The following is a 20,281-nucleotide window of genomic DNA, read 5'->3' on the forward strand; positions in this document are numbered from 1 at the left end:
CTTGTTTTTGTATCCATTCAGCCACTCTGTGTCTTTTGGTGGGAGCATTTAGTCCATTTACATTTAAGGTAATTATTGATATGTATGTTCCTATTCCCATTTCCTTAATGGCTTTGGGTTCGTTATTGTAGGTATAGTCCTTCTGTTGTGTTTCTTGCCTAGAGAAGTTCCTTTAGCATTTGTTGTAAAGCTGGTTTGGTGGTGCTGAACTCTCTCAGCTTTTGCTTGTCTGTAAAGGTTTTAATTTCTCCATCAAATCTGAATGAGATCCTTGCTGGGTAGAGTAATCTTGGTTGCAGGTTTCTCTCCTTCATCACTTTAATTATGTCCTGCCACTCCCTTCTGGCTTGTAGAGTTTCTGCTGAGAGATCAGCTGTTAACCTGATGGGGATTCCCTTGTGTGTTATTTGTTGTTTTTCCCTTGCTGCTTTTAATATGATTTCTTTGTGTTTAATTTTTGACAGTTTGATTAATATGTGTCTTGGCGTATTTCTTCTTGGATTTATTCTGTATGGGACTCTCTGTGCCTCCTGGACTTGATTAACTATTTCCTTTCCCATATTAGGGAAGTTTTCAACTATAATCTCTTCAAATATTTTCTCAGTCCCTTTCTTTTTCTCTTCTTCTTCTGGAACCCCTATAATTCGAATGTTGGTGCGTTTAATGTTGTCCCAGAGGTCTCTGAGACTGTCCTCTGTTCTTTTCATTCTTTTTTCTTTATTTTGCTCTGCAGCAGTTATTTCCACTATTTTATCTTCCACCTCACTTATCCGTTCTTCTGCCTCAGTTATTCTGCTATTGATCCCATCTAGAGTATTTTTCATTTCATTTATTGTGTTTTTAATCGATGCTTGATTCATCTTTAGTTCTTCTAGGTCCTTGTTAACTGTTTCTTGCATATTGTCTATTCTATTTCCAAGATTTTGGATCTGGGAAATAGAATCTTGGATCAGCTTTACTATCATTATTCTGAATTCTTTTTCAGGTAGACTGCCTATTACCTCTTCATTTGTTAGGTCTGGTAGGTTTTTATCTTGCTCCTTCACCTGCTGTGTGTTTTTCTGCTTTCTCATTTTGCTTATGTTACTGTGTTTGGGGTCTCCTTTTTGCAGGCTGCAGATTCGTAGTTCCCGTTGTTTTTGGTGTCTGTCCCCCGTGGCTAAGGTTGTTTCAGTAGGTTGTGTAGGCTTCCTGGTGGGGGGGACTAATGCCTGTGTTCTGGTGGTTGAAGCTCGATCTTGTCTTTCTGGTGGACAGGTCCACGTCTGGTGGTGTGTTTTGGGGTGCCTGTGGCCTTATTATGTTTTTAGGTATCCTCTCTGCTAATGGGTGGGGTTGTGTCCCTGCCTTGCTAGTTGCTTGGCATAGGGTGACCAGCACTGTAGCTTGCTGGTCGTTGACTGAAGCTGGGTGCTGGTGTTGAGATGGAGATCCCTGGGAGATTTTCGCTGCTTGATATTATGTGGAGCTGGGAGGTCTCTTGTGGACCCGTGTCCTGAAGTTGCCTCTCCCACTTCAGAGGCACAGCACTAACTCCTGGCTGCAGCACCAAGAGCCTTTCATCCACCCGGCTCAGAATAACAGTGAGAAAAAGTAGAAAGAAATAATTAGTAGAAGAAAGAAAGAGAGATTGAAAGAAAGGAAGAAGGGAAGTAAGGAAGGAAGGAAGGAAGAAAGAAAGAAAGGAGGGAGGGAGGAAGGATGGAAAGAAAGGAAAGAAAGGAGGGAGGGAGGGAGGAATGAAAGCAAAAGGAAGAGTGAATGGAAGAAGAGAGGGAGGGAGGGAGGAAGGAAAGAAAGAAAGAAAGACAGGAGGGAGGGAGGGAGGGAGGAAGGAAAGAAAAAGAAAGTGGAAAGAAGAAGGGTGGGAGGGAGGGAGGGATGGAGGAAAGAAAAAGAAAGAAGGAAAGGAGGAGCGGAGGGAGGGAGGGAGGAAGGGAAGGGAGGAAAAAAAGAAAGAGCAGGTAAAGTAAAATAGAATAAAGTATGAAATATAGTAGCGTTATTAAAATTAAAAAGTAATTATTGAAAAAAAACACGGACCGAAAGAACCCTGGGACATATGGTGGAAGCAAAGCTATACAGAGAGAATCTTACACAGAAGATTACACATACACATTCACAAAAAGAGAGCAGGGGGAAAAATCAAAAATCTTGCTCTCCAAGTCCACCTCCTCGATTTGGGATAATTCGTTGTAAAAAGAGGAAAAGGGCGAAAAGTCTGAAATCTTGCTAAGTCCACCTCCTTAATTTGAGATAATTCGTTGTAAAAAGAGGGAAAAAAAGGGGGGAAAGTCTTAAATCTTGTCCTCAAGGTCCACTTCCTCAATTTGGGATGATTCGCTGTCCATTCATGCACTCCACAGACGCAGGGCACATCAAATGGACCGTGGAGCTTTAATCCACTGCCTCGGAGGCTGCACAGAGAGATTTCCCTGTCTCTGCTCTCACAGCTCCTGGGTCTCAGCCTTGGACCTGGCCCCGCCTCTGCGCGTAGGTCGCCGGAGGGCGTCCGTTCTTCGCTCAGACAGGACGGGTTTAAAGGAGCCGCTGATTCGGGGGCTCTGGCTCACTCAGGCAGAGGGGAGGGAGGGGAATGCCCTCTCCTCGCGCACCAGGCAACAAAAGGGAAAAAAGTCTCTTGCCTCTCCGGTAGCTCCAGACCCTTTCCCCGGACTCCCTCCGGGCTAGCACTAACCCCTTCAGGGTCTCTTCCTGCCGCCAGCCCCAGACCTCTCCCTGCGCTCCGACTGAAAGCCGATACCCGAGCCTCAGCTCCCAGCCCCGCCTGCCCTGGCGGCCGAGCAGACAAGTCTCTCGCGCTGGTGTGTGCCTGAGGGCACCGATCCTCTGTGCCAAAATCTCTCTGCTTTGCCCTCCACACCCCTGTTGCTGTGCTCTCCTCCGCTACTCCGAAGCTTTCCCCCTCCGCCACCTGCAGTCTCCGCCCTCGAAGGGGCTTGTAGTGTGTAGAAACCTTCCCTCCTTCACGGCTCCCTCCCACTGGTGCAGGTCCCGTCCATATCCTATTGTCTCTGTTTATTCTTTTTTTCTTTCGACCTACCCAGGTATGTGGGGAGTTTCTTGCCTTTTGGGGGGTCTGAGGTCTTCTGTCAGCGTTCAGTAGGTGTTCTGTTGGAGTTGTTCCACGTGTAGATGAATTTCTGATGTATCTGTGGGGAGGAAGGTGATCTCCGCGTCTTACTCTTCCGCCATCTTCCTCCGGCTCCTCATCCCTTCTTCAAATTTTATTACAATGATTTATCTCCTCAGTTTTTTTTGTTTTTTTTTTTTTTTTGCGGTATGCGGGCTTCTCACTGCTGTGGCCTCTCCCGTTGCGGAGCACAGGCTCCGGACGCGCAGGCTCAGCGGCCATGGCTCACGGGCCCAGCTGCTCCGCGGCATGTGGGATCTTTCCAGACCGGGGCACGAACCCGCGTCCCCTGCATCGGCAGGCGGACTCGCAACCACTGCGCCACCAGGGAAGCCCCCCTCCTCAGTTTTTTAGTATGTCTTTTATTTGTGGAAGAACCCATGAAAATTGAATTGTGGGGAAAAAAAAAAAAACGTTGTGAAACGTTTGGAGGAACTTAGTTCTGTCCTGTTTCTCCTGCCTTAGTTGGTTATTTAAGTGGGTGAAGGGAGTAAAAAAAAAAAAAACCTAGCCAGGGATCAACTAAACAAGCAAAACTGGACTGGAACTGATTATCTCCCTAAAGTCAGAAGAGCACTTTACCTTTGCTTGAAATTAGGCCACCATCTGTGAGTTTCATTCCCAAGGTCACCAGATAACTGCTGGAGCTCCATCTCTTATATTCACATTCTAGCCGGCAGGAAGGAAGATACGATGAAGAAGGGCATTCCAGCATCCCTTTTAATACACCAGTGCTCTTACATTACAGTGCCTAGACCTTAATCTTATGATCATACCTACTTGCAAGGTAGGCTGGGAAATGTAGCCCCTATTGTGGGTAAACTTGTGCCGAGATGAAAATCAGGAATTCTGTTATAAAATGGGTACTGGGGAAGAACAGGTGCTGGGAGACAGCTGGTAATCTCTACTACAGGGCATAAGGGGGACTATAAGATAAATCTTGCTGCTTTTTTCCTTTCGCAATTTTACTGAAATGTGCATGTCTAACAATTTTAAAGTTTATCCATTCCCAGGGATCTCTGTAATTTAAGAGCAATTAAAGCCTTAAAATCAAGGAATTACCCAAAGATTAGAATAGTCTGGCTCTTGTTGAAGAAATAAGGAAAGAGGGAAGTCTTCTCCACTTACATATGAATCTGGGGTTAGTTGACATTAAAATGGTTTTAAAAGGCAAAGTAGAGTTAAGTGCAGGCAAAGAGCCCACCAGTGAGTGTCACAAAGTATGTAACATGAGCACTTCCCCATGTGAGAAAGTAGAGCAGGCTCAAGGTCCTGAGGTCCAAGGAGCATGATTTACCCAGGGTCACATAGATCATTAGAGGGATAGCTGAGATAAGAACTCTTAAATCTTTGTCTTTGGATTCAGTTTTCTTTTCATTGTCTGACATCACTCTTCATTATTGATTGGCTTTTACCTATCCTGTGTTTATCTGATATTTACTAGCATTTACTTTGTTTTTTTGTGTTTATCCAGTTTATCTATTATTCACTTTGTTGTTACAGTCCCTGTCTATATCAGCTCTATTAAACAGTAAAATTCTATCAAGTAGGGTTAAATGGGGATAACTTATTTGGCTAAACAAAGCCAAGAACAAGGATAATTATTAATTAGTAATGATGACATTGGTTAAATGGAAAATAGCATTAGATAAAATTTTGTTTCTACCATTGTTACCATCTCTCTGTTAGGACTTACACTGAAAAATTAAATGACTGAGGCTTGGTATAAGAGATAAGCATGACCCTGGGGATTCACTTACTCCCTCATGCACGCCTTACTCAAATCCACTGTGCAAGGATATGGCGGGGTGTCTAATCCTAGGTGTTTATGGGACCACTTCCAAACAAACAGGAGGTTTTCCTGGACTGAGCCCTGTTACCTTTGTCTGATTCTCTGTGTTAAAGCTGTCCTTGATTTCAACTTTGTGCAGCATCTGTATCAAGAATTGCTATTGATTGTCTCATGTTGCCTTTGGAAGAAATTGAATATCCCCATGATGTTATTGATCTCTTTTTAATTAAAAGAAAATAATTTTAACTCATTCTTCCTCATGATTTTGCTTATGGACACCTAGCCAGCAAGATGTTGGGCCAGGATTTGAAGCTCAGGGTTATCTGATTCCAAAGCCCAGATTCTTGTCCATAGTTTTTCTCACAAAAGGCAATATTGAGAGGGCAGATAGCAGAAGCAAGATGAACTACAATCCTGCGGCCTGTGGAACAAAAACCACATTCACAGAAAGATAGACAAGATGAAAAGGCAGAGAGATATGTACCAGATGAAGGAACAAGATAAAACTCCAGCAAAACAACTAAATGAAGTGGAGATAGGCAACTTTCCAGAAAATAATTCATAAGAATGATGGTGAAGATCATCCAGGACCTCGGAAAAAGAATGGAGGCAAAGATCGAGAAGATGCAAGAAATGTTTAACAAAGACCTAGAAGAATTAAAGAACAAACAAAGATGAACAATACAATAACTGAAATGAAAAATACACTAGAAGGAATCAATAGCAGAATAACTGAGGCAGAAGAATGGATAAGTGACCTGGAAGACAGAATGGTGGAATTCACTGCTGAGGAACAGAATAAAGAAAAAAGAATGAAAAGAAATGAAGACAGCCTAAGAGACCTCTGGAACAACATTAAATGCAACAACATTCGCATTATAGGGGTCCCAGAAGGAGAAGAGAGAGAGAAAGGACCAGAGAAAATATTTGAAAAGATTATAGTCGAAAATTTCCCTAACATGGGAAAAGAAATAGCCACCCAAGTCCAGGAAGCACAGTCAGTCCCATACAGGATAAATCCAAGGAGAAACATGTCGAGACACACAGTAATCAAATTGGCAAAAATTAAAGACAAAGAAAAATTATTGAAAGCAGCAAGGGAAAAATGACAAATAACATACAAGGGAATTCCCATAAGGTTAATAGCTGATTTCTCAGCAGAAACTCTACAATCCAGAAGGGAGTGGCATGATATACTTAAAGTGAGGAAAAGGAAGAACCTACAACCAAGATTACTCTACCTGGCAAGGATCTCATTCAGATTTGATGGAGAAATCAAAAGCTTTACAGACAAGTGAAAGCTAGGAGAATTCAGAACCACCAAACCAGCTCTACAACAAATGCTAAAGGAACTTCTCTAAGTGGGAAAACAAGAGAAGAAAAGGACCTACAAAAACAAACCCAAAACAATTAAGAAAATTGTCATAGGAACGTACATATCAATAATTACCTTAAATGTGAATGGATTAAATGCTCCAACCAAAAGACACAGGCTTGCTGAATGGATACAAAAACAGGACCCATATATATGCTGTCTACAAGAGACCCACTTCAGATCTAGGGACACATACAGACTGAAAGTGAGGGGATGGAAAAAGATATTCCATGCAAATGGAAATCAAAAGAAAACTGGAGTAGCAATACTCATATCAAGTAAAATAGACATTAAAATAAAGAATGTTACAAGAGACAAGGAAGGACACTACATAATGATCAAGGGATTAATCCAAGAAGAAGATATAACAATTATAAATATATATGCACCCAACATAGGAGCACCTCAATATGTAAGGCAACTGCTAACAGCTATAAAAGAGGAAATTGACAGTAACACAATAATAGTGGGGGACTTTAACACCTCACACCAATGGACAGATCATCCAAAATGAAAATAAATAAGGAAACAGAAGCTTTAAATGACACAATAGATCAGATAGATTTAATTGACATTTATAGGACATTCCATCCAAAAACAGAAGATGACACTTTCTTCTCAAGTGCTCACAGAACATTCTCCAGGATAGATCACATCTTGGGTCACAAATCAAGCCTCAGTAAATTTAAGAAAATTGAAATCATATCAAGCATCTTTTCTGACCACAACGCTATGAGATTAGAAATCAATTACAGGGAAAAAAACGTAATAAACACAAACACATAGAGGCTAAACAATATGTTACTAAATAACCAAGAGATTACTGAAGCAATCAAAAAATACCTAGAGACAAATGATAATGAGAACACGATGATCCAAAACCTATGGGATGCAGCAAAAGCAGTTGTAAGTGGGATGCTTATAGCTATACAAGCCTACCTCAAGAAACAAGAAAATCCTCAAATAAACAATCTAACCTTACACCAAAAGGAACTAGAGAAAGAAGAACAAACAAAACCCAAAGTTAGCAGAAGGAAAGAAATCATTAAGGTCAGAGCAGAAATAAATGAAATATAAACAAAGAAAACAACAGCAAAGATCAATAAAACTAAAAGCTGGTTCTTTGAGAAGATATACAAAATTGATAAACCATTAGCCAGACTCATCAAGAAAAAGAGGGAGAGGACTCAAATAAATAAAATTAGAAATGAAAAAGGAGAAGTTACAATAGACACCACAGAAATACAAAGCATCCTAAGAGACTACTACAAGCAACTCTAGGCCAATAAAAAGGACAACCTGGAAGAAATGGACAAATTCCTAGAAAGGTATACCTTCCAAGACTGAACCAGCAAGAAATAGAAAATATGAACAGACAAATCACAAGGAATGAAATTGAAACTGTGATTAAAAATCTTCCAATAAATAAAAGTCTAGGACGAGATGGCTTCACAAGTGAATTCTATCAAACATTTAGAGAAGAGCTAACACCCATCCTTCTCAAACTCTTCCAAAACATTGCAGAGGAAGGAACACTCCCAAACTCATTCTATGAGGCCACCATCACCTTGATACCAAAACCAGAGAAAGATACTACAAAAAAAGAAAATTACAGACCAATATCACTGATGAATATAGATGCAAAAATCCTCAACAAAATACTAGCAAACAGAATCCAATAACACATTAAAAGGATCATACACCATGATCAAGTGGGATTTATCCCAGGGATGCAAGGATTCTTCATTATATGCAAATCAATAAATGTGATACACCATATTATGAAATTGATGTATACAAACCATATGATCATCTTAATAGATGCAGAAAAAGCTTTAAAAAAAGGCAATATTGATTCAAGACAATATGTTTAAAATGTCTTACAAAGAAGTTTTACTAGACTTTGTTGCTGTTGTTGACCTTGCTTGGGAACAAGGATACTACATATAGTCCTCTCATGGAATTACTGGGTTACTTATATCTTTTCATACATTATTAAATTTGAAAACTGTCAACATTTTCAGATACTGATTCATTTCATGCACTAGAGATATTACTAAGGAGCTTTGTATCAATTTCAGATCTTCTGGTAAAGTGTATATGTTATATTTCCAAATCATAGAAGATAGCTTTAGAATAAACATTAGGGCTTCCCTGGTGGCGCAGTGGTTGGGAGTCCGCCTGCCGATGCAGGGGACGCGGGTTCGTGCCCCGGTCCGGGAAGATCCCACATGCTACGGAGCGGCTGGGTCGTGAGCCATGGCCGCTGGGCCTGCGCGTCCCGAGCCTGTGCTCCGCAACGGGAGGGGCCGCAGCAGTGAGAGGCCCGTGTACCGCAAAAAAAACCCCAAAAACAAAACAAACATTGTAATTATGCAGATTATGAGAAAAACAAAGGAATTTTAAACAACAGTCTGCACATTTCATGCAATGTACTTATTCAGCTACAGGTTTCAGATTGGTAATCTTGTGTGAAGGTTATGTGATGTACATCTTTACAGAAGCCAGGTCTTACTTCCAAAGAGCTACATATCATTATCTTTTTAAAACAATTATCTTGTAAAGCTATTAAAAATTTTGAAAATAATTTTATAATCAAGACCCAACTTAACTATGTCGAGTGTAGATATTAAGTTTTCTACCTCTAGGATTCTGACCAGTCAAAAAAGAGTCAATCTAACATACTAACTCTGAGAACAGAGGGTGGCCCTAAGCAGCATCTCTTAGAATTGCAACAGTGTGGAGTGTGTGTGTGTGTTTTGGGGGCAAAGGTGGGAGGTTGAGGGGTGAGATGGAAAAGCATGCTGTGGGCACCCAGCCAGAGCACCTGTGACAGCCAGCCTGCATACCTTCAATAGCTCTAAGCTAAGCTTATATCTAAGAGCCAAGTCTAGCTAAGAAGAATGAGGCTCATGACAAACATCTAAGTCATGAACTTCCATAGCACTTAAAACATGACACACTATTAAATGAAGAAGAGTTCTTACAGATGATCTAGCTGAATCCTCCCATTTTGTGCATTATAAATTAGATTCCAGAAAAGTGAAATGACCTGCCTAAAGCACCACATGTCATCCGATGCCATTGAAGGGGTCTACAAATATTGGAAAAAAGGCTATCTTGAAAGTACATCACAATTTATTAATATAGTCAATTTTATGTGTATCAATAATTTTCATTGAGTTATTTTTAGGTTTACATTTTATACTTTAAAATGGACAGTCAGAAAGGATAAGACACCATCCTCATCCTCAAGTGGGGTTCCAAACTAGTTCAGAAGAGCAGGTAAACAGGTAACAGATAACAAGATATCAGTGGTAGAGATAACACAGAGCTGGGCCTGATTAGCTGCCTGCCCGCTCTTCTCATTAGTAACTGCTTTAAAGATTTATAGGAAAGAGTAGTCAGTTCAAGGATATTCTATGGAGAAGTAAATTATGCCTCTGAATAAGAAGGTATCCAATTGTAAATGTAGAAGTCGAGACAAAGACTAGAAGACCTTCAAAGGAACTTAAGGATTATTTAGTATTTTTCTGAGTTTGCAGATAAAGTCTCAAATACGGGTGATGACTCACCTAGCAACACACTACTTAATAACTGAGCCAAGACCAATATGCAATTCACATGACATTAAGACCAGAGTTCTTTACAAATATACAACATTTCAACAATCACTACTTTGGACTTGAACACTTATTTGCTATCTCATAACTTAACCAAACTTTTGCTCAAAAATCATGAAATTACCACACATTAAATCAGAATGCAAAAACCTCCTCCAGAAAGTTATGTGATCTGATGGTTATCTCTCCTATGCTGGCTGGGAAACAGGGTATAAAATCTAAGGAAAGCTGAAGTATAATACTTTCCTTTTCACATAAGGGCTTGTTAAATATTTTAAATTTTATTATTTTAAAAATGTGACATAAGCTACAGAACCAGGTTTTATTATTTTTCTAATTAAAATAAAGTTTGACTCAAGTCCCCATATATTAAGATTGTTAGAAAGTTCAGCATCAACTGATCTGACAGAAATGGGGGCAAGGGTTTCTCCTTCCTCCCTCCTCAGATTACACAGAACCCTGAAGGACAGGCAGCACAGCAAAATGGTAGATGCTGGACATTTTTGATGGTCACTGATGCTGCATTTTTTCAGGTCAACATGGCCCATTTGTAGTCAGGTAGCACCATTCTCCCCATGCCAAGCTAGGCCATAGAGATTCTGATCAAAATCCCAAGATCATAGGTTCATAGTGTATTAGTTAGCTTTGCTGGGTAACAAACAATCTCAAAACTTAGTGATTCAAACATTCTTAGTTCATGATTCTATGGGTTGACAGTTGGGACTGGACTTTGTTGAGTGGTCTTTCTGTCTCACTTGGGTTTACACATACCTCTGTGGTGAGCTACAAGTCAGCAAAGTGGCTTCTTGGATTGCTTGGCTATCAGATGGGGAATGGGAGAAGGACCAGGCCCTGTGTCTCTCATAGAGTAGGATATTTCAAATCTGTTCCCATGGCAGTTTTCCAGGTTCTAAGAGAAAGAGCAGAAACACACAAGGCCTCCTGAGACCTAGATTTGGAACTGGCATATCATCCCTTCCACTCCGTTATATTTACCAGAAGACATCACAGTTCAGCTCAGATTGAAGAGGTGGAGAAATAAACTCCACTTCTTGATGAGAGGAGCTGAGTAGTCACATTTCAAAAGGACTCAGATACAGGAAGCTGTGGAGACTGTGGCCACTGTTTCAACTTGCCACACACAGCCCAGCATTGCATCAAGGCTCTACCACCTCAAAGGCTCTGCGTTTCCATGAGCACCTGCCTCTGCTGCTCTTGACCAGAACTCCCACCACCTCCCTGGCTTCAGGGGATCTATCAACCTCACAGAGCCCCTCTTCAATCCTCAATCACAGTACTTCTGCTGATTAAGTTTCTCTTTGAGTAATCCAGTTTCATTATTTACATGGACCTGAGCCTTTAATAACAAAGTCATGTTCAGAAAATTCCTTCCAGCATACTTACAACAGCTGATTACTCCTTCTTCTGACTGTTAACCATCCCCAGGAGGTAGGAAAGTTAAAGATTCCTGGACAAAAGAACTCACAAGCCTTATCACCCCTACTGCAAGGAAAGAAGACCTTTCATTCTTCCATGATCATCTTATGGAGAAAAGGGAGACTCAGTCATTTCCCAACAGATATTCTGTCACATTTAATTCTCAGTTACTCTCCCTGCCACAAAATCTATAGGAAACTTGAGCTAGAAATATTATAAATCATCTCTAAAACAAATTTTTGTAAGCAATATTTTGTCCACAAAGCTGTTGCCTATGTCAAATAAATCTTTTTCTTCTGTCTGATCCTTGTGCTCTTTTATAGTCTGAGTATGTATGTGCTCCTGAAAGGAGGAGTATTATATCATTATAAAGCACACATTTAACTCTGGTCAAGGCACTTATAGTTGAAGTACACCTTTCTTTAGATTGCCATGACTCATTGAAAGATGTATTTTCTTGATTTTATTTGCTAATGACCCTGATGTAAGCAACAGTTTTTTTTCTTTATAGTAACAAAGACCTATTCAAGGAGAAGTCATTAAACTATTAAAAATCAGATTTAGTACAGATTCCATACTAGCATAGACTAGTACCTTGTCTTTAGGAAGGCCAGAGTGTTCTACAGGAAGGAGAAGGAGGGTGAGAGAGTCATATTTGCTAAGACTTACTTTATACTAGGAACTGTGCTGGACATTTTGTATAGTTTAGCTTAATGTTTACATTAGCAAGAGGCAAATATGATTGTTGTCTGTATAAACAGGCAAAGATTGCACAGTCAAACTGGGTAATTGGTAGAAAATTTAATAAAGGGGCTAATTATAGAGCCATGGGCAGTGTTAGTGGAAACCAACAAGAGACGGTAGTGTACCCTGGGACTAGAAGGAACAGAGAACCAGGGAGTAGTTACAGCCAGATGGCTAAAGTCCAGGAAGGCAGCATTGAAGAGAGAAGAAACTGCTGTGGAAGATGGAGCCTGCACTGGAAGGAAATAACCAGCCTTCCACCCACTGTCCCCTGCCAGCTCCCCATTGGCTAAACCCAGTCAGAATCATGAGCCTTGGAATCTGTTGATTCAGCCTCCGAAGACAGAGAGCAGAGTAAAGAATGGCAGAGTAGGGTGGAAAAGGAGGGTAAATAGGAGGTATCAGCACACTGTCCCATTTTAAAGATGAGCAAATTGAGAGTCAAAGCAAATAATAACTTTTGCAGGTCACAGAGGCAAAACAAAATTTAAACTCAGATCTTTCTAGTTCTCTTTGCATTCATTATATGTATTAACTATGCTATTGAGCTTGGTTAAGAGACAAATAATCTGTAATTTCATCATAGGGAGCTTTCCCAAAATTCCAACTCCATTTTCCTCATTTAACTTTCACAGCCTTAACATCCCCAGGACTATACAATTAAGTGTGTACGTGCATCATCACATTTCAACTGGACCCTTGAATAATTTCTATGTACCATCTCTTTTTTGTCTGCTTTTATTATTGTTTCCTAATGTGAACAATTCCACTAGTGAATTTTTTAATTCCTCAGGTCAACAAATACTTATGAAGTGCCCAATGTGCACTATAGTTGTTTTGACACTGTAGAGGATACAACTGACATATTTGCATGGTCTGTATTTTTTAGTGCTTATAATCCTATTTTTTTAATGAAGGACTATATGCTCCAGGAGACCAAGGGTCCTATTTAAGTTGTTCACTACTATGTAATAAATACCTGGCAGATGGTAGGTGCTCAACAAATTTTGATGAATTTAAATGTAAAATACTGGAAAACAAATATAATGAAGGTCATAAGTGTGTGGCACATGTAGTAAAGGGTTAGAGGCCTGGGAAGATGAAGCTCAGGGAGGATCAGCAAAGATCAAGGAAGCTTTGGTGAAAATGGAGATGTTCAGAGGAACCTGAAAAGATGAGCAAGGTTTAATAGATACAAATGGGAAGGACACTTGGGTACTTTAGAGAAGGACTTTGGGTACTTTAGAGGGGAAATAGTTTAGCGGACTAGGTTTTTCCCACAGGAAATGAAAGCAAACATGATAAAAGGAAGAAGTTTGCCCTGGAGGAACACACTCCGCCCCTTCTGGTGCCTTCCCAGATCTTTCCTGTCCTCATTCCCCCTCCCCCCACTCTGGAGCATCTCCTTTTCCCAAAAATGTCAGCTGTTTCTGGTTGCATGATATTCAGGAAAACCTGCCTGTCTAGCCTCCTTTCTCAGAATAAGGCTTTGTTTAGTGACTTCTAGCACTAAATTAAACATGTGTTTAAGATCCCAGCTTATGTCACAAAAAGCAGATAGCTAGATCAATGGAACAGAATTAAGAGCCCAGAAATAAACCCACACACTTATGGTCAATCTATGACAAAGGAGGCAAGAATATACAATGGAGAAAAGACAGTCCCTTCAATAAGTGTTCCTGGAAAAACTGGACAGATACATGTAAAAGAATGAAATTAGTATATTCTCTAACACTGTATACAAAAATAAACACAAAATGGATTAAAGACCTAAATGTAAGGTCAGACACTATAAAACTAGAAGAAAACATAGACAGAACACTCTTTGATATAAATAACAGCAATACTTTGGGGAATCCATCTCCTAATGTAAAGGAAATAAAAGCAAAAGTAAACAAATGGGACTTAATTAAACTTAAAAGCTTTTGCACAGCAAAGGAAACCATCCACAAAACAAGAAAACAACCTACTGAATGAGAGAAAATATTTGAAAATGATATGACCAATAAGGGATTAATATCCAACATATATAAACAACTCATACAACTCAACATCAAAACAACAACAACAACAACCTGATTAAAAAATGGGTGAAGAACTGTATACACATTTTTCCAAAGAGGAAATGCAGATGGTCAACAGGCACATGAAAAGATGCTCAACATTGCTAATCATCAGGGAAATGCAAACCAAAACTACAATGAGGTATCACCTCACACTTATCAATAGGTACAAACTATTGGGTGTAAGATAGGCTCAAGGATGTATTGTACAGCACAGGGAATATAGCCAATGTTTTGTAAAAACTGCAAATGGAAAGTAACCCTTAAAAATTGTATTAAAATTTTTTAAAAATTAAAAAAAGTTGTCAGCTATCACTATCTAGGAAGATTTCCTTGATTCTTCCAGGATCCAGGTATATTTGTCCTATGCTTCTATAGTACTCAGAACTTTAGCCATCATAGCACTTTTTGAGGTGTATTTAGCTGGCTTGCCTTATGGCCTCTCTCCCCATGGTGAGTGGCAGGAGTTCTGGGACTGTCTCCCTGTTGCCATACAATGTATGAATGACTGTATGTTACCAATAAGCCACAGGGAGGATTTTAAGCTATTTTATGAATATGCTTCTACTTATCTTTTCTCAAATGCTGTATTTCAAGCTGATGAAGATGCTTTTCTGGTGAAGGCAGTTTTGGAGCCCTGAAAATTACATTGTAGATGTGGCTAGGTGTAGGACTGACTTGGTTTGGGATATAGGGTGACCAACCATTCTGGTTTGCCCAGGACTGAGGGCTTTGTTGGGATATAGGATTTTCAGTGCTAAATCCTCAAAAGTCACAGCAAACTGAGGTGAGTTGGTCCCACCCTAGTGGGAAATGAAAAACCGATAAAAAGGAGCTTTTCTATGCACTGTGCTATGCCTGTAAACACTAGCTAATGCTATGTTAGTGCTGAAAAATGTAATTTCTGATCTTGCTTTTTCATCTTTTGACTAATGGAACATTATGTCTTAGTAGAAAAGTGTTCACCCTGTGAAGAGTAGCCAGTCAAGAGACTGAGAATTCTTAGGCTCTTCCATTATGTTGCTTTTAGCATACCACAGTAATTGGTTCTCTCCAAGTTCCCAGTTAGTCCTCGTGATTTAACTGATTGTAAGAACTTCCAAGTAGGGAGTTTTCATCTTAGATGTTTCATTACAGATGGATTTGTAGGAAGTGTTTTTGTAGTTGTTGATTTGTTGCTTTTAACTCTCAGAAGCTACTTGAGGGAAAAATTACCTTCATCTCTTAGAGGAGACACTGGGTTGGAACATTCACAACCAAGCACCTCAGCACTATTTGAATTGAACCCCAGTGAATGGAATTTCAGTTCAATTCACTCCATTATTTCTTTACTGGGTTCCTTGGTTTTGCCTGTAGAGAAAGAGATTGGTGGATGATAGAACAAGGATAAAAATTATGCAAGGTTTTGAGGAATTGATTTTCTTATTCAGGAAATGAAGTGGATAGAATATATTCTAAGGTTGGAATTGCTCTCGAGTCTAACACTGAAGCCAGGAGAACAGCAGCAACTCAGCTCTTTCATTAGCTTGGAATCCAAGAGATGATTAGAAGTTTAAATCATGCAGCTCAAGTGAATTTCTGGAACAGCAGGTACGTGAATACATAAGAAAAAGTTTCGCTCACTAAGAGTTTTATGTTTTATGTGCTTGTGAATGATTGTGGCTTAAATTACTGGTCTATTTGTTGTCTCATTCTTACGGATCACAGGCACAAATTAGACAAAGGCAACCCTAAGGCATTTTTTTGAGGCAAAAATGTCCAGTAGTACATTTAATAGCTGTCTTTTCAAGAGAGCTTACTAAGCTTTTTGCACATGCTATTTTATCATTTTCTCCTCACATAAAACCCACAAGATAGATATTGTGATTATCCTTGTTTATAGACGAGAAAATCAATTGAAGCATGGGAAGTTTGCTTTTTGTCAGCAGAAACGTAAGCACTCCAATTCAGGTGGTGTGGCTCTAGAGCTACAAGCTTATCCACTATGTCACAGGTATTTCACATGAGTGAACAAGTGACCCCACCCCTCTATAATGAGAAATGGTCTGCAGGACCGTTTTTGAAGTTCTTGAGTAATTTCCTATAACGTCAAAGAGGCAGCTTTGGTATTTCGCTTTGTAACTACAGAATTTGAATTCTTTAAGTTTAAAAAAAAAATTACTCCCAAACTAGCATACAAATTGCCAATTGTCCCTTTAGGTACGTATTCAGAAATCAAGTCTTTCAGAACTTTCCTGTCCAAGAATCTTCATCCTAACTTCCACATAACAAATTTTGAATTAAGAAAATTATCAATGAAAAAGATAATGATAACAGAAACATAATGTTGGATTTGAATTTTGAAGGAGGAAAATATGCATTTATTTCTTTACGAAGTTAATATTTTTGAGATTCATTAGGTTCATAGGATTATATGCAGAGTATATGTGTTCCTTTTTCACATTATGTTTCTTATGTCCAAATAAAATATCTTCCCTTTTTAAATTCTGTAACATTAGTTCAAGTCTTTTCAAAGTGAAAGGTGTGGTATCATAAAACTTTTGAAGAAAAAGTAAATTAGTAAAGTAATAATTTCTTATATCTTCATACCAACTGTGATATAAGCATTATTATTATGAATCTCACTTTATAGATGAGGAAACAAAACCAAAGGTAAAGTGAATTACCTAGAGTGCATGTCAAGCAAATGGAAGACCTTAGACTGGAAGGCAGTTTTGCAAAAGAAGAAATGATTTATCCTGGGCTTAAAAGCTATCCCAGGAAGTACAAGGTCATTCCCTTGGTCATCACTCCAGCACTTGAGTTGCTATGGGAACCGAGCAGTTAGAACCTAGTAGAAATAAATGTACCATTAAAAAGGAGTCACTCACATAACCACGAACATTCATTGACACTGAGGCTCTTTCCCTACTAACATCAGCCTTCGTTACTGAATCCTAAATCTGCATATTGTTTGGTTGATGCTGGATTCTTCTGGAATGTTTGAATTCTTCTGGTTGAAACATAAAATATGGCTCATGAAACGATTCTTAAGCAGGGTGATTTGCTTTGCAGTGGGATGACCCTACCTAACTGAAATCAAACTCTTATTACTATCATTAATAAAATAACAAGAAGAATACCCCCATTTTCACAGGGATATCTACCATTTACAAAACACTTTCATATTAATTAAGTCATTGTTTCTCAAGACAATCATTTAGGTGGAAGATATGCTGTTTTTAATTATTTTATATATTTCTATGGCTGAGGGTAGACTAAGGAAACATTTATAGGTGGATTCTTCCTATAATGGTTCATAAATTTATAATAGAAGAAATTGCAAGTGTCTTTTAGTATTGTTGCATTGATCACTGACTTATACTGCTGTTTCTCATTAATTTCCTTGTAACTGATGATTATAATCCTAATGACAAAATTTAGTATTTGTAGAAACTTAAAGGTTACAAAATCATACCCCTATATTTTAATTTTACTTTATGGCACCAGGAGAGTCTGAAACTAAAACAGAGAAGTAATCACTAGGGTTCACATTTATTTATTACTTTGTTTTCAGAAAGAACTATATACCTTCTAGCAAAAATTTAGTGAGTTCCTAGAAAAATCATGATGCTTGCTGTGGATAATCAGAGGCCCAATTACATACTCAGACAAACAAAAGCTTCACTGAAGTTATGGACCATAAATGTTTTCTAAGTTATTACTATATTAGTCAACAAGTATTGAAAGCTGGTTTTATAGTATCAAAATATCTGAATGAAAGTTCAGCTACTCCCTTTTCAGAGTAAGAAATATTGATTAGCCTCTCGGCTTCTGTGAACCTTTATTTTCCTATCTGTAATATAAGGTCAATCATGGGCTGCAGGGCTGTTTTTGAATATGTCCACTGTAAAGAGCTATGCTGATGGGATTGACAGTCAGAGGCACTGGGATGGACTTCAGTGAGCTTGGACAAATTATTGAATTGAGCCTCAATGTCCTTGCCTGTAAAATAGGAATAATGTTAATCGATTCCTCCGAGGGCTTTTTTTTTTCAGGATTAAATGATAGATGTATGCCTGTGAAAAAGCTTTTCAAACGACAAAGCATATGCTAGCCAGACCACATTAGTATACACAGGAAGCACATCCACAACTAAAAAACATTTTGATATCTTTGGATCCCAACTGCTTTTCATAACCACATATTAATTGTGGTAAAAAGAAAAAAAGTGGAAGGCCGTGATATGTCATATTTTAACCTGATTTTAAAAACTAGTGTCTGCTGTTTTGAAGGCTCTCCTTCTCTTTCCCCATTGGATATATCAGCGTTACTCTTGGTTATAGCTTGTTCTCTCTCCTGCCTTGTATCTACTGTCTTCCTAGATGAGCTCACCCACAGCCTCAATTTTCATTGATCTAATGATGCTCCTAGATCCATATTTTGAGCCCAGATCTTTTCCTGCCCTTTAGACTGGTTCAGCCAATTGCCTACTGGATCTCTGCACCTGTATGTCCAAGGGTACCTAAGCCACAGCAGGTCCAAAAGAGTCCTTCCCTCTTCCATACTTGCACCTTCCTCTGTGTTCCCCATCTTTGCAAGTGGTTCCACCATCCACCTAGTTGCTCGGGTCAGAAATCTTGGCTTGATATTGACTTTTCAATCTTCATCATCCTTCAAATCCAATCAATCAGCAAGTATTGTACTTTCTACCATCTAAATATCTATCCAATTAAATCCTTCTCTCCATTTCTACTAGGTTACCTTAATCAGCCATTTGAATTTTTGATTGTAGTCCCCAACCTCCATTTTCTCCCAATCTATTATCCATATCATGTCCTAAATGATCTTTCTGAAATCCAAAATTAATCACTTGTTCTCTATGCTTAAAATTCCCTAATTTCTTCCCTGTGCCCAGCAACTTAACATGACTCACAAGGCCCACATGATCTAGCTTCTGCTTGTTCTCACAGCCTTCCTCTCTCACCTCCACACTCTACACACCAGCTCTACTGAGTCTCTTTCACTCATCCATTGTGCAATGCTCCCTTTTGCCTCTAGACTTTAGCAAAGACTAGGTCTTCTGCTTAGAACACTTTATCACCATCTTCCCTGTAATACACACACACACACACACACACACACACACACACTTTACTTTTTTAATTCACAGTCAATTTTTTAACTCTCAAATTAAACTTTCCATCATCTAGGAAATGTTCCTTACCCATTCCACTCTGAAGTCTAGGCTAGGTATCACCCAATATATTCCCTGTACTTCTACCATCAAAAAATTATTTTGTAATCACTAGATTACTTCCATGTCATCTCCACCAAACCACACAATTGGTAAGGACCAGATCTGTGTCTATCTTTTAGATTCCTCTCTCCTTGAGTATGTCAGGATTCAACCAGAATCACAGAACCAATAGGAGATATACAACAAGAGAATTTTTTTTTTTTTTGCAAGGAATTGGTCTATGTGATTGTGGGAGCTGGCTGGACACATCTGAAATGTGTAGGGCTTGCCATCAGGAAGGACAGTCTGGAACTCTTGGTAATGAGCTGAAGCTGCTATCCACAGGCAGAATTGCTTCTTCAGGGAAGCCTCAGCTCTACTCATAAGACCTTTCAGCTGATTGAATCAGGCCCAGCTCACTCAGATTATCTGAGAAAATCTCCCTTACTTAAAGTCAACTAATTATGGACTTTAATCACATCTGCAAAATACCTTAACAGCAACACCTAGATTAGTGTTTGATTGCACAACTAGGGACTATAACCTAGCCAAGTTGACAAATGAAACTAACCACCACACCTCAACACCTAAATAAATATTTGTGAAATTAATGGCTGCATGAACTATTTTGTTCAGTAAGAGCACCCCTGGGGTACATCTGAAACATTCCACTTTGTACTAAGGACATTGGTGCTATTACATTATTTATATTTCATACTTATTAAAATCTTCTGTTTTTTTTTTGTTGGTACCTTTGAAAGGAAAAAAATTGCACACTTTGTGCTGTATTTATGGTCCCTCAGATTTCTTCAGAGAGAATCAATTCACATGATTAAATGTAACAGGCTTTGAGCTTCCTGCGGTCAGGATGGTGT

The sequence above is a fragment of the Hyperoodon ampullatus genome (assembly GCF_949752795.1).
Source record: "Hyperoodon ampullatus genome assembly, chromosome: 4".
Taxonomy (NCBI): domain Eukaryota; kingdom Metazoa; phylum Chordata; class Mammalia; order Artiodactyla; family Ziphiidae; genus Hyperoodon; species Hyperoodon ampullatus.